The 15,162-nt window shown below is 48.0% G+C and overlaps 1 protein-coding gene across 1 annotated transcript in view; it reads left to right on the forward strand.

Annotated features, from left to right (window-relative positions):
* Positions 1 to 15,162, forward strand: part of LOC306771819 (glutamate receptor ionotropic, delta-1-like) — a gene marked incomplete at both ends in the record, with an annotated part of 685,025 nt that overhangs the window by 192,798 nt on the left and 477,065 nt on the right. The window lies entirely within an intron of this gene.

Below are 15,162 nucleotides of genomic sequence, written 5' to 3' on the forward strand. Positions count from 1 at the left end.
GACGTTTATTCCGCCACCTCAGGCGTCGTTCCTCCGTATACTGGTGTCTTTGTGCTCCATATGTCTCTATAGAGGGCTCTGCAGATTCCCGTGCAGCCATGTTTGTGCTTCAGCCTCCATCTTTGAGCTGTGGAGCGCCGCGGGGCTTCTCGAGCTGTGACGAGCCCTGCGGCGGCTCAACGTGAGAATAATGCATGTGGAAATTCACCCTTTCACTTGCCAGCGGGGCTCGCGTCCTCTCCAGCCTGCCATCTATGAAATAAATATGAGAGCGGAGGGAAGAGCATAATGAAGCCTCAGCGGCAGTCCACACAGAGAGGCCTGATTGATTGCGAGGAGATGGCGGCAGCAGAACAGAAGCAACGGGAAGACATGGAGGGATGAGTGGCCAGAGGAGGAAACATGGCTGACGAGCCAAAGAAAGGAAAGTCTAGAAGACAGCTGCAGGGTGGAGGGGACGGATGCTAACCCTGGAGGAAGTCCAGACCTTTCCTCCCGTTAAATAGTTCCAGCAGAAGCTGTTCCGTCTTATTTTACATCTTAGTTCTTTTTCTTTTCAACCAGTTCATCCCTAAACGCCACATCGCTCCTCACCAGGCTGAGAATGAGGTTTGTTGGAGTGTTTTTAGGTCGCTGAAGGAGATGAAGAACATCTGTATGCATGAATCCTTGTTAGCACGGTGTCGCTCTCTGTCCCACATGGACATGAAAGCCTCTTCTCCATTTCCACTCAGACGCAGCGACGAGCAGCTTTCCACCCTGGAGACACCTTTCCTAGACGTGTCTAGAACAGGGACGACCTGCAGCCTCTCAGACAAACAGCTTGTTTCTCTCCGCAGTCGAGGTTTTTAGTTGGGAGGATGATCCGCCCTCAGCTCCGTGTCGGCTTCCTTTCCTCTCAGCGTGCCAGTCGGCCTGAGCAGCATCACGCCGCCATGCAACATGTGACATGTAACGCTTCCCTAAAGGCGTGAACGAGGGAAGATATACACGCTTACTCATACGTGCACGCTCATCACTCACTCATGATGAGAAGACGGCGGCGTGGAAACGAGGCGCTGATGCCGGCGGATCGCGTGGACCCTGCTGGTGGAGCTGAGTCATTCAGAGTATCCGGGAGTCGCTTGTGTGGTCCCTGGAGGCTCCTGGAGGCCCCTGGAGTCCCTTGGAGGCCCCTGGAGTCCCCTGGAGGCTCCTGGAGTCCCTTGGAGGCCCCTGGAGGCCCCTGGAGGCTCCTGGAGGCCTGTGTTAAATATTCAGATCATCAGAAAGCCGGCAGGTCTTAAGACAACCTTTTCCACGACGTTCAGACTTTACTGTGAAAAGCAGAAGTCCACCCTGCTTGCCGCCACCGCCTCATCTGGACTGAGGTTAAGTAGGAAATTACTCCGAGGTCGCTCTAATCACCGAAGTGTTAAAAGTCCAAAGTTATAATGAACACAACGTTCCTTCATCTCAGACCCAACATGTTATTCCATAACGGCTTAAATCACAGCTTTTGGTAAATGGTAAATGGACTTGTACTTCTATAGCGCTTTTCTAGTCATACAGACCACTCAAAGCGCTTTACACTACTTGTCACATTCACCCATTCACACACACACACTCATTCTACACACTCATACCCCGATAGGCACATCGGGGGGCAGTTTGGGGTTCAGTGTCTTGCCCTAGGACACTTCGGCATTTCAGGGGAAGCCTGGAATCGATCCCTCAACTTACCAGTTGAAGGACAACTGCTCTTCCTCCTGAGCTACAGCCGTTAAATCGAACATTTAACTTCAGCACCTGCATTCCCCGTCCGTCATCTGGTCCCACTTCTAGAACCCAGTTGGTCCGACCTGCACCGGTTTCTGCTGCTGGAAACATTCCTCCATATGAGAGGTTTGTTGTGAAGCACTGGTCTGATGGGGGGGGGACCGACTGCAGACTGAGAGGACGTAAGGTTGCATTCCAGCAGCAGCTGTGGATGACATGATGTTCCTCCATCAAGTCGCTCCGTCTGCATGAAGCAGATATTCCACACACTCAGCAGGTCCTCTTCATAGGTCAGCAAGCTGCAGACGATGTCTAGCAGCATGGGGTGTAAATACGTCTGGAGTCTGGTGGATGACATGTGGTTTCCTCATGTTCAGACACACGTTCTGCACATGTGGTCCAGATGTGTAGAGAGCGGCCACATGTGATCCTCGGTGCAAAAACAAGGTTTTAAAATGTTCATGTGATCTATATTTGAACAGCATCTGAGGTACACGTGGAGAACATGTAAACCAGGTGGAGAAGATGTAAACCAGGTGGAGAAGATGTAAACCAGGTGGAGAAGATGTAAACCAGGTGGAGAACATGTAAACCAGGTGGAGAAGATGTAAACCAGGTGGAGAACATGTAAACCAGGTGGAGAACATGTAAACCAGGTGGAGAAGATGTAAACCAGGTGGAGAAGATGTAAACCAGGTGGAGAACATGTAAACCAGGTGGAGAACATGTAAACCAGGTGGAGAACATGTAAACCAGGTGGAGAAGATGTAAACCAGGTGGAGAACATGTAAACCAGGTGGAGAACATGTGAACCATGTGGAGAACATGTAAACCATGTGGAGAACATGTAAACCAGGTGGAGAAGATGTAAACCAGGTGGAGAACATGTAAACCAGGTGGAGAACATGTAAACCATGTGGAGAACATGTAAACCATGTGGAGAACATGTAAACCATGTGGAGAACATGTAAACCAGGTGGAGAACATGTAAACCATGTGGAGAACATGTAAACCATGTGGAGAACATGTAAACCAGGTGGAGAACATGTAAACCATGTGGAGAACATGTAAACCACGTGGAGAACATGTAAACCAGGTGGAGAACATGTAAACCATGTGGAGAACATGTAAACCACGTGGAGAACATGTAAACCAGGTGGAGAACATGTAAACCAGGTGGAGAACATGTAAACCAGGTGGAGAAGATGTAAACCAGGTGGAGAACATGTAAACCAGGTGGAGAACATGTAAACCAGGTGGAGAAGATGTAAACCAGGTGGAGAACATGTAAACCAGGTGGAGAACATGTAAACCAGGTGGAGAACATGTAAACCAGGTGGAGAACATGTAAACCACATGGAGAACATGTAAACCAGGTGGAGAACATGTAAACCAGGTGGAGAACATGTAAACCAGGTGGAGAACATGTAAACCACGTGGAGAAGATGTAAACCAGGTGGAGAACATGTAAACCAGGTGGAGAACATGTAAACCAGGTGGAGAACATGTAAACCAGGTGGAGAACATGTAAACCACATGGAGAACATGTAAACCAGGTGGAGAACATGTAAACCAGGTGGAGAAGATGTAAACCAGGTGGAGAACATGTAAACCAGGTGGAGAACATGTAAACCAGGTGGAGAAGATGTAAACCAGGTGGAGAACATGTAAACCAGGTGGAGAACATGTAAACCAGGTGGAGAAGATGTAAACCAGGTGGAGAACATGTAAACCAGGTGGAGAACATGTGAACCATGTGGAGAACATGTAAACCATGTGGAGAACATGTAAACCAGGTGGAGAAGATGTAAACCAGGTGGAGAACATGTAAACCATGTGGAGAACATGTAAACCATGTGGAGAACATGTAAACCATGTGGAGAACATGTAAACCAGGTGGAGAACATGTAAACCAGGTGGAGAACATGTAAACCATGTGGAGAACATGTAAACCAGGTGGAGAACATGTAAACCATGTGGAGAACATGTAAACCACGTGGAGAACATGTAAACCAGGTGGAGAACATGTAAACCAGGTGGAGAACATGTAAACCAGGTGGAGAACATGTAAACCAGGTGGAGAACATGTAAACCACGTGGAGAAGATGTAAACCAGGTGGAGAACATGTAAACCAGGTGGAGAACATGTAAACCAGGTGGAGAAGATGTAAACCAGGTGGAGAACATGTAAACCACATGGAGAACATGTAAACCAGGTGGAGAACATGTAAACCACATGGAGAACATGTAAACCAGGTGGAGAACATGTAAACCAGGTGGAGAACATGTAAACCAGGTGGAGAACATGTAAACCAGGTGGAGAACATGTATACCAGGTGGAGAACATGTAAACCAGGTGGAGAACATGTAAACCAGGTGGAGAACATGTAAACCAGGTGGAGAAGATGTAAACCAGGTGGAGAACATGTAAACCAGGTGGAGAAGATGTAAACCAGGTGGAGAACATGTAAACCACGTGGAGAAGATGTAAACCAGGTGGAGAAGATGTAAACCAGGTGGAGAACATGTAAACCAGGTGGAGAACATGTAAACCAGGTGGAGAACATGTAAACCACATGGAGAACATGTAAACCAGGTGGAGAACATGTAAACCACATGGAGAACATGTAAACCAGGTGGAGAACATGTAAACCAGGTGGAGAACATGTAAACCAGGTGGAGAACATGTAAACCAGGTGGAGAACATGTATACCAGGTGGAGAACATGTAAACCAGGTGGAGAACATGTAAACCAGGTGGAGAACATGTAAACCAGGTGGAGAACATGTAAACCAGGTGGAGAAGATGTAAACCAGGTGGAGAACATGTAAACCAGGTGGAGAAGATGTAAACCAGGTGGAGAACATGTAAACCAGGTGGAGAAGATGTAAACCAGGTGGAGAAGATGTAAACCAGGTGGAGAAGATGTAAACCAGGTGGAGAAGATGTAAACCAGATGGAGAACATGTAAACCAGGTGGAGAACATGTAAACCATGTGGAGAACATGTAAACCATTTGGAGAACATGTAAACCAGGTGGAGAACATGTAAACCAGGTGGAGAACATGTAAACCATGTGGGGAACATGTAAACCATGTGGAGAACATGTAAACCAGGTGGAGAACATGTAAACCATGTGGAGAACATGTAAACCAGGTGGAGAAGATGTAAACCAGGTGGAGAACATGTAAACCAGGTGGAGAACATGTAAACCAGGTGGAGAACATGTAAACCAGGTTGAGAACATGTAAACCATGTGGAGAACATGTAAACCATGTGGAGAACATGTAAACCATGTGGAGAACATGTAAACCATGTGGAGAACATGTAAACCAGGTTGAGAAGATTTAAACCAGGTGGAGAACATGTAAACCATGTGGAGAACATGTAAACCAGGTGGAGAACATGTAAACCAGGTGGAGAACATGTAAACCACGTGGAGAACATGTAAACCACATGGAGAACATGTAAACCAGGTGGAGAACATGTAAACCACATGGAGAACATGTAAACCATGTGGAGAACATGTAAACCAGGTGGAGAACATGTAAACCACATGGAGAACATGTAAACCAGGTGGAGAACATGTATACCAGGTGGAGAACATGTAAACCAGGTGGAGAACATGTAAACCAGGTGGAGAAGATGTAAACCACGTGGAGAAGATGTAAACCACATGGAGAACATGTAAACCAGGTGGAGAAGATGTAAACCAGGTGGAGAACATGTATACCAGGTGGAGAACATGTAAACCAGGTGGAGAAGATGTAAACCAGGTGGAGAACATGTATACCAGGTGGAGAACATGTAAACCAGGTGGAGAACATGTAAACCAGGTGGAGAACATGTAAACCACGTGGAGAACATGTAAACCAGGTGGAGAACATGTAAACCACGTGGAGAACATGTAAACCAGGTGGAGAACATGTAAACCACATGGAGAACATGTAAACCAGGTGGAGAACATGTAAACCAGGTGGAGAAGATGTAAACCAGGTGGAGAACATGTAAACCAGGTGGAGAACATGTAAACCATGTGGAGAACATGTAAACCATGTGGAGAACATGTAAACCAGGTGGAGAACATGTAAACCAGGTGGAGAACATGTAAACCAGGTGGAGAACATGTAAACCATGTGGAGAACATGTAAACCATGTGGAGAACATGTAAACCACATGGAGAACATGTAAACCATGTGGAGAACATGTAAACCAGGTGGAGAACATGTAAACCAGGTGGAGAACATGTAAACCAGGTGGAGAAGATGTAAACCAGGTGGAGAAGATGTAAACCAGGTGGAGAACATGTATACCAGGTGGAGAACATGTAAACCAGGTGGAGAAGATGTAAACCAGGTGGAGAAGATGTAAACCAGGTGGAGAACATGTAAACCATGTGGAGAACATGTAAACCATGTGGAGAACATGTAAACCAGGTGGAGAACATGTAAACCAGGTGGAGAACATGTAAACCAGGTGGAGAACATGTAAACCACGTGGAGAACATGTAAACCAGGTGGAGAACATGTAAACCAGGTGGAGAACATGTAAACCAGGTGGAGAAGATGTAAACCAGGTGGAGAACATGTATACCAGGTGGAGAACATGTAAACCAGGTGGAGAACATGTAAACCAGGTGGAGAACATGTAAACCACGTGGAGAACATGTAAACCAGGTGGAGAACATGTAAACCAGGTGGAGAACATGTAAACCAGGTGGAGAAGATGTAAACCAGGTGGAGAACATGTAAACCAGGTGGAGAACATGTAAACCAGGTGGAGAACATGTAAACCAGGTGGAGAACATGTAAACCAGGTGGAGAACATGTAAACCAGGTGGAGAAGATGTAAACCAGGTGGAGAAGATGTAAACCAGGTGGAGAACATGTATACCAGGTGGAGAACATGTAAACCAGGTGGAGAACATGTAAACCAGGTGGAGAAGATGTAAACCAGGTGGAGAACATGTAAACCATGTGGAGAACATGTAAACCATGTGGAGAACATGTAAACCAGGTGGAGAACATGTAAACCAGGTGGAGAACATGTAAACCAGGTGGAGAACATGTAAACCAGGTGGAGAACATGTAAACCAGGTGGAGAACATGTAAACCACGTGGAGAACATGTAAACCAGGTGGAGAAAATGTAAACCAGGTGGAGAACATGTAAACCAGGTGGAGAACATGTAAACCAGGTGGAGAAGATGTAAACCAGGTGGAGAACATGTAAACCAGGTGGAGAAGATGTAAACCAGGTGGAGAACATGTAAACCAGGTGGAGAACATGTAAACCAGGTGGAGAACATGTAAACCAGGTGGAGAACATGTAAACCAGGTGGAGAACATGTAAACCAGGTGGAGAACATGTAAACCAGGTGGAGAAGATGTAAACCAGATGGAGAACATGTAAACCACGTGGAGAACATGTAAACCAGGTGGAGAACATGTAAACCAGGTGGAGAAAATGTAAACCATGTGGAGAACATGTAAACCACGTGGAGAACATGTAAACCAGGTGGAGAACATGTAAACCACGTGGAGAACATGTAAACCAGGTGGAGAAGATGTAAACCAGATGGAGAACATGTAAACCACGTGGAGAACATGTAAACCAGGTGGAGAACATGTAAACCAGGTGGAGAAAATGTAAACCATGTGGAGAACATGTAAACCACGTGGAGAACATGTAAACCAGGTGGAGAAGATGTAAACCAGGTGGAGAAGATGTAAACCATGTGGAGAACATGTAAACCATGTGGAGAACATGTAAACCAGGTGGAGAAGATGTAAACCAGGTGGAGAAGATGTAAACCAGGTGGAGAACATGTAAACCAGGTGGAGAAGATGTAAACCAGGTGGAGAAGATGTAAACCAGGTGGAGAACATGTAAACCACGTGGAGAACATGTAAACCAGGTGGAGAACATGTAAACCAGGTGGAGAACATGTAAACCAGGTGGAGAACATGTAAACCACGTGGAGAACATGTAAACCAGGTGGAGAACATGTAAACCAGGTGGAGAACATGTAAACCAGGTGGAGAACATGTAAACCAGGTGGAGAACATGTAAACCAGGTGGAGAAGATGTAAACCAGGTGGAGAACATGTAAACCAGGTGGAGAACATGTAAACCACGTGGAGAACATGTAAACCACGTGGAGAACATGTAAACCAGGTGGAGAACATGTAAACCAGGTGGAGAAGATGTAAACCAGGTGGAGAACATGTAAACCAGGTGGAGAACATGTAAACCAGGTGGAGAACATGTAAACCAGGTGGAGAACATGTAAACCACGTGGAGAACATGTAAACCAGGTGGAGAAGATGTAAACCAGGTGGAGAACATGTAAACCAGGTGGAGAACATGTAAACCAGGTGGAGAACATGTAAACCACGTGGAGAACATGTAAACCAGGTGGAGAACATGTAAACCAGGTGGAGAAGATGTAAACCATGTGGAGAAGATGTAAACCAGGTGGAGAAGATGTAAACCAGGTGGAGAACATGTAAACCAGGTGGAGAACATGTAAACCAGGTGGAGAACATGTAAACCAGGTGGAGAAGATGTAAACCAGGTGGAGAACATGTAAACCAGGTGGAGAACATGTAAACCAGGTGGAGAACATGTAAACCAGGTGGAGAACATGTAAACCAGGTGGAGAACATGTAAACCATGTGGAGAACATGTAAACCAGGTGGAGAACATGTAAACCAGGTGGAGAACATGTAAACCAGGTGGAGAACATGTAAACCATGTGGAGAACATGTAAACCATGTGGAGAACATGTAAACCAGGTGGAGAACATGTAAACCAGGTGGAGAACATGTAAACCAGGTGGAGAACATGTAAACCAGGTGGAGAAGATGTAAACCACATGGAGAACATGTAAACCAGGTGGAGAACATGTAAACCAGGTGGAGAACATGTAAACCAGGTGGAGAACATGTAAACCAGGTGGAGAACATGTAAACCATGTGGAGAACATGTAAACCAGGTGGAGAACATGTAAACCAGGTGGAGAACATGTAAACCAGGTGGAGAACATGTAAACCACCTGGAGAAGATGTAAACCAGGTGGAGAACATGTAAACCAGGTGGAGAACATGTAAACCATGTGGAGAACATGTAAACCAGGTGGAGAACATGTAAACCAGGTGGAGAACATGTAAACCAGGTGGAGAACATGTAAACCATGTGGAGAACATGTAAACCAGGTGGAGAACATGTAAACCACGTGGAGAAGATGTAAACCAGGTGGAGAACATGTAAACCAGGTGGAGAACATGTAAACCAGGTGGAGAACATGTAAACCAGGTGGAGAACATGTAAACCATGTGGAGAACATGTAAACCACGTGGAGAACATGTAAACCATGTGGAGAACATGTAAACCAGGTGGAGAAGATGTAAACCAGGTGGAGAACATGTAAACCACATGGAGAACATGTAAACCAGGTGGAGAACATGTAAACCAGGTGGAGAACATGTAAACCAGGTGGAGAAGATGTAAACCATGTGGAGAACATGTAAACCAGGTGGAGAACATGTAAACCATGTGGAGAACATGTAAACCACGTGGAGAACATGTAAACCAGGTGGAGAACATGTGAACCATGTGGAGAACATGTAAACCATGTGGAGAAGATGTAAACCAGGTGGAGAACATGTAAACCATGTGGAGAACATGTAAACCAGGTGGAGAAGATGTAAACCAGGTGGAGAACATGTAAACCAGGTGGAGAACATGTAAACCATGTGGAGAACATGTAAACCAGGTGGAGAACATGTAAACCAGGTGGAGAACATGTAAACCAGGTGGAGAACATGTAAACCAGGTGGAGAAGATGTAAACCAGGTGGAGAACATGTAAACCAGGTGGAGAACATGTAAACCATGTGGAGAACATGTAAACCATGTGGAGAACATGTAAACCAGGTGGAGAACATGTAAACCAGGTGGAGAACATGTAAACCAGGTGGAGAACATGTAAACCAGGTGGAGAACATGTAAACCAGGTGGAGAACATGTAAACCAGGTGGAGAAGATGTAAACCAGGTGGAGAACATGTAAACCAGGTGGAGAACATGTAAACCAGGTGGAGAACATGTAAACCAGGTGGAGAACATGTAAACCAGGTGGAGAACATGTAAACCAGGTGGAGAACATGTAAACCAGGTGGAGAACATGTAAACCAGGTGGAGAACATGTAAACCAGGTGGAGAACATGTAAACCATGTGGAGAACATGTAAACCATGTGGAGAACATGTAAACCAGGTGGAGAACATGTAAACCATGTGGAGAACATTGAGCTTGAGCTTGTTGTGTTAAACTTGTTTATGTTTCATAAAACAATCTTATTATTTCACCTGAACGTTTAAACGAAACCAGATTTTCTCCTGAAACAGGCGACTTTGTGAGGCGTTCAAAGACCGTTGTAGAGCTGAATGATTTCCACGTCAGACGTGTGCGATACGTCCTGGTGAGGAAGAAGTTGCTGGTAATCACATGTTCCACAGGTAGATCTGCACATGAATCCTTTCGCAGCTCCGAGTGAATTTCATGGGATTGAAGAGTGAAGTGTTGAGGCTGGGCTCTGATCCTCCATCCTGCTGTCAGAGGGCGGAGCCCCACCTTCACCTCCACAGATAAAAACTATTTCACACCTTTTCAAAGCTGCAGTCTTGAAAGATGAGGAGCTCTCACTCCAGATTACCTCCCCCTTCTTTCTGTTTGCGATTTTCTCTTCCTCTGCGCTGTCGGAGGGATTATGGAAGCCGGGAGCGTTGGTCCTGCCGACGCTTCAGATTAACAGGAATGTTTCTGTCTTCGTGCTGAAAGATGTGTGGCGTAAAGAAAGATTTATCCTCATTTCCTTCCTCTTCTCTCCATCCCTGCATGCAGCATCCTGTCTCCATGGTCTCCTCCCGATGTGTGCACGTTAACTCGTACGGACAGATAGAAATAAAAAGACGCCGTGTGGTTTTAATAGTTGCACATGAAGGCTAGCCTGCTTCCTGCAGCACATCAACATGTTCTCCATCTGCATCATCAGCACAAGGTGACGGGAAGCGAACAGACAGCAGCTGCTGCCAGTAAATACCACACTCCAGTCTTTTTCACACATAAGCTGCAGAATTTCCAGAGATGAAGAAGCAGCGTGTAAATATAAGTTCTGTTTCCTGCTGAAACGAAGCTGCTGTTTGGGACCTTTAACCCTTTACGTTGACTGTCGATGAAACGCCTGGATTACTGGAAGCTGCAATACTTCATCTCCAACGAGAAGTTCTAAAAGTCCTGTTGGTCTGAAACCACCTGCCGGTCCACATGACCGAACCGCTGTCCGATCCGACTGCATCCTCGTCACATGGTTCAGGTCCGGTCTGTTGGTTCAGAACTCAGACGGTTCAGAAGCCTTCCTTCCTTCCCCTCTCCTCGTCTTTCCACCTTTCGTTAAAATAGTAACATGATGGTGAAATGTTCCTCCTAAGATCCAGGTTTTTTTCTCCTGAGAATGATGAGAGCTCTGTTGGTCGGACTTCGGGTCCAGCGCTGAGCCGACTCCGTCCATGACCTTTCTGATGGATGGCTGCAACGCGGCCAGGTGATATCAGATGTTTGAGTCGTACTCCGGTCGTAAAGCAGGAATGCTGGAGGATAAAACTCCTCCTTTGTGATTTTGTTTTAAACATAGGTCACCTCATAAACAGCACATTTCCGCCTCGTTCTGCTCAGGACTTCTATTAAGGCTCTGATTGGAAAAGCAGAACTCATTAAATGCTCCCAGACAGATATCATCCATTGGTACGATAAGGACTTAAAAATCTCGTCCACTGGATCGACAGAAGATCCTTATAACTGATAAAAAAATCAGCAGCAGTCATAGAGCTGAGCTGTGCAGATTGACATAGAGCTGCGCAGACATTCGGCAGCGATACTAAGTGGAAGTGACGGATCCGTCTGTTGGTCAGGTTTCCGCAAGCAGGCCGGTTATTATCTGCCTGGTGGAAGAACGGCGCCAGGGTTCGTCATCATCCTGTGCGACGAGACAATGGCGCCGAAAGGTTCCAAAACATCCGTTACATCTGGAACTCTTCAATGAGATGAAGCTGAGCAGATATTCACACTTTTCTTTTGTCTTCCAGACATTTGTGATGAAGTTAAACTCCCGTCTGGTATCCTGTGAGGTTCAGTCCAACAGGACTTCATGGGGATTAAAGCAGAACTACAATGGTTTTCTAGCAGACCTTTTCCTTCTGCGCATCTTCCTCGTGCACCAGTCGGTCAGAAACGGCATCACAGTTTAGCACTGAACATGGATTTCTATGTTCTGCTGAAATTTCTGATGCAGATCTGGAGATAGAATAGAATAGAGATGAGTAGAAGTCGTAACCTTCCCAGGAAACATGATTCATGGCGGTTTCCCGGCTGAACTCCGCTTCCGGGCACGGCCGGCTGGTTCACGGGGGTTTGAAAGATCCTCCTTTCGTATTGTGAGCATGAAAGGGAACAATCTCCATCTATATAAATGTGTTTAGGCGGGAATGAGCAGGTCGTCGTGGCAACCGTGCAGGCTTTGGATGGAGACGTGCAGCTTTGCATGTTTTAGCTGTTAAAGTTCGGTGATCTGCACACTCAGCATGAAGAAGCTCCACATCTGCTCCGTTCCTCGGAAGTTCCCTCCTCCTTTAAAATGTTCTGACATTAATTCCCTTTCTCCTCCTGAAGCGTCTCTCCTCCCATCAGCTTTACTCTCAGAATTCCCAACAACCCGTATTTCTCCTCCCACTGGCTCGCTCTTCACGCCGTCAGCTCAGGAAAAGCTGCTGGAACTGGTTGAAGTGGTGAAATGAAAGCCGAATCTCGGGTTGCTGCGCCTCTCAGGAGCTCCAGTTTCCAGTTTTAAGGAATGTTCCTGAAGGTTTTCCCTTCAGGTTGGTGACTTAGAGGCTCATCGCTGCAGTTTCTGCCACAGTCTGCATGGCACGTTGTGACGATCATTTCTGGTATTTAGCTGCTTTTTCTGCTCCAGTGTTTCAGCTTTCAGGGCTGCCATCGTGTTGGAGTCCAACCTGTTTTATTTCTAGATGTGTTGTGGACACAGGAAGGGTCTCACTGCGTTCAGGGTTCACATTGTCGCTCGTCTCGTCTGGATTCTCTGAACCTCACAGCAACCATCAACAAACCAGAAGATCCTGAACGGAAACCGGAACCATCCAGCAGGACTTGGTGTTAAGATCTGAGGACAGGACTGAGATAGTCCGGGTTCCTGGTCCGAGTCTGGACTGGATCATCAGTCTTTCAGATGTTCTCAGTCGGCTGGAACGGAGCTGCTGTCATGATTGTAAATATTAGATTTATTTTGGCTTGGAAAGCTTCCATCTGCAGGAAGTCCTGTCCAGGTCGCTGCCTTCAGACCTGATGCAGACTCCGTACGCAGCAGCGTTCCGCTACGGCTCTCTTCACACAGTTACGGCTGGAGGGCTTGTCGCTGTGCAACGGGGAGGAAACGCCATGAAGATGCTGGTGGCTGTCCGCCATGATCTTCACCTCTGATCTCGTTTGTATGAACGCTTCTAAATATCGTGTTTTGAACCTCGTGCACATTAACTCGCACCAACGCAAGAAGCCTTTGTGCCAAACGGACACCAGGAAGGCATGGTAGCCATGATGCAAACATGTTGCTAGCAGCAACTATTTCCCGTCATTAAATCTGACATTTAGTAACAGGAGCTGCAAGGCTAGGTGCTAGCTTCCTGCTAACTGCCCGCTAGCTTCCTGCTAACTGCCCGCTAACTTCCTGCTAACTGCCCGCTAACTTCCTGCTAACTGCCCGCTAACTTCCTGCTAACTGCCCGCTAACTTCCTGCTAACTTCCCGCTAACTTCCTGCTAACTTCCCGCTAACTTAACTGGGCTGACCTGGACCTGCCGCTGCGGCGGCGGGCAGGTTCATGCTCTGGTGCCTGATTGCGACCCTGGGACTTGGGGAGTGGGGGGGTTTGATAGTGTGGATGGGATGTGTGTGTGTGTAGGGGGTGTGTGTTGGGGGCTGGTGGCGGTACATAGGTGTGTGGTTGTGTGTAGGGTGGGGGAGTGTGATGATGTGTGTGTGTGTGTTTGGGGGGGGGTGTCGCAGTGTCTGCGGGGATGGTAGTGCCGTGTGTGTGGGGGAGTGGGGTGATGCGTGTATGTAGGGAGTGGCGGTGGTGCCATGGCGTATGTGTGGGGGGCAGGGGTGTATGTATGGGGGAGTGGGTGGTGCATGTGTGTGGTGGGTTGGTGGATAAGTGTAGATGTGGTGGATTGGGGGGGGGGGGGGGAGATTTGGATGTGACGTGGGGGTCAGGAGGATGTTTTGAGGGTGGGCTGAATGTGTGTGTGGGTGGAGCTATATGTCTCGGGAAGTGTGTGTGTGTGTGTGTGTGTGTGTGTGGCTGTAGGTGTGTGTGCTGAGACAGTGGCGGATGTGTGGACAAGGGGGGGCTTCATGTCCCCAGGTGGGGGTGTCCTCTGTGAGTGAGGGGGGCGGTGGACAATCGGTCTGGGATTCCCCTTCTGCCGCCCCGCCTCTTCTCTGCCTCCTCTTCATGGCCCCCTTCTGCATGTGGTGAGTTGGTCCCTCTGGGGTCGGGTGGGGTGGGGTGGGGTGGGGGTGGGGGTGGGGGGGGGGGGGGGGGGGGCTCTCTGGTTAGAGTCACTGAAGGCTCTGGTTACGGGGATGGCTGCCCCTGGCTTGTCCTGATCCTCCCCCCGGGAGTGGGGGCATGCCTAGTGCCACTGGCGGCTCACTTTCCTCCAGACTTAAATCCCTCGACCCCTCTTCCTCCCCCCCCCCCCCCCCCCCCCCCATCACACACAGGCAGGGTATTGGGAGGTGTGCACGTGGCGCTGGGTGGTGAGAAAGGCCATCAAGGTGGTCTTGATCGCTGCACCCAGCCTCGGCTCACCTCCCAGTTTTAATTACACTTAGACACCAAACACCAAAACACTGACGACTCACATGATTAGGGGGGGGGGCATGCGGTGTATGGTGGGGGGGCTGCTTAGGTGGTCCCTCTCCCAACACCGCGTGGCACTTCCCTCAGTTTTAATTGCAACTAATACATACTTCACAATCAGTGGGGAGGGGGGGGCAGGGGCGATAGGGTCGGGGCTGTACTGGGGGGGGGGTGGACTCACATGCCATCCGTTAGACCTAAGTCTAATGGATGGCACTGGGCACTCTAGTCGCTGGCCCTGGGGGGGTGCTGGGTCAGCTGCATCTGTGGGGTGGTGGGGGGGACGCTGGGAGTGGTGGGCGGTAATTATGGGGGCCCTGATCGGGGCCATCCTGTCCTCTGCCCCCTCTGAGGTATCTCACATGGGACATGATGGAGGGGCGAGGTGAGGATGTGTGGGAGTGG

This window comes from Telmatherina bonti (assembly GCF_933228915.1).
Source record: "Telmatherina bonti genome assembly, chromosome: 21".
Taxonomy (NCBI): Eukaryota; Metazoa; Chordata; class Actinopteri; order Atheriniformes; family Telmatherinidae; genus Telmatherina; species Telmatherina bonti.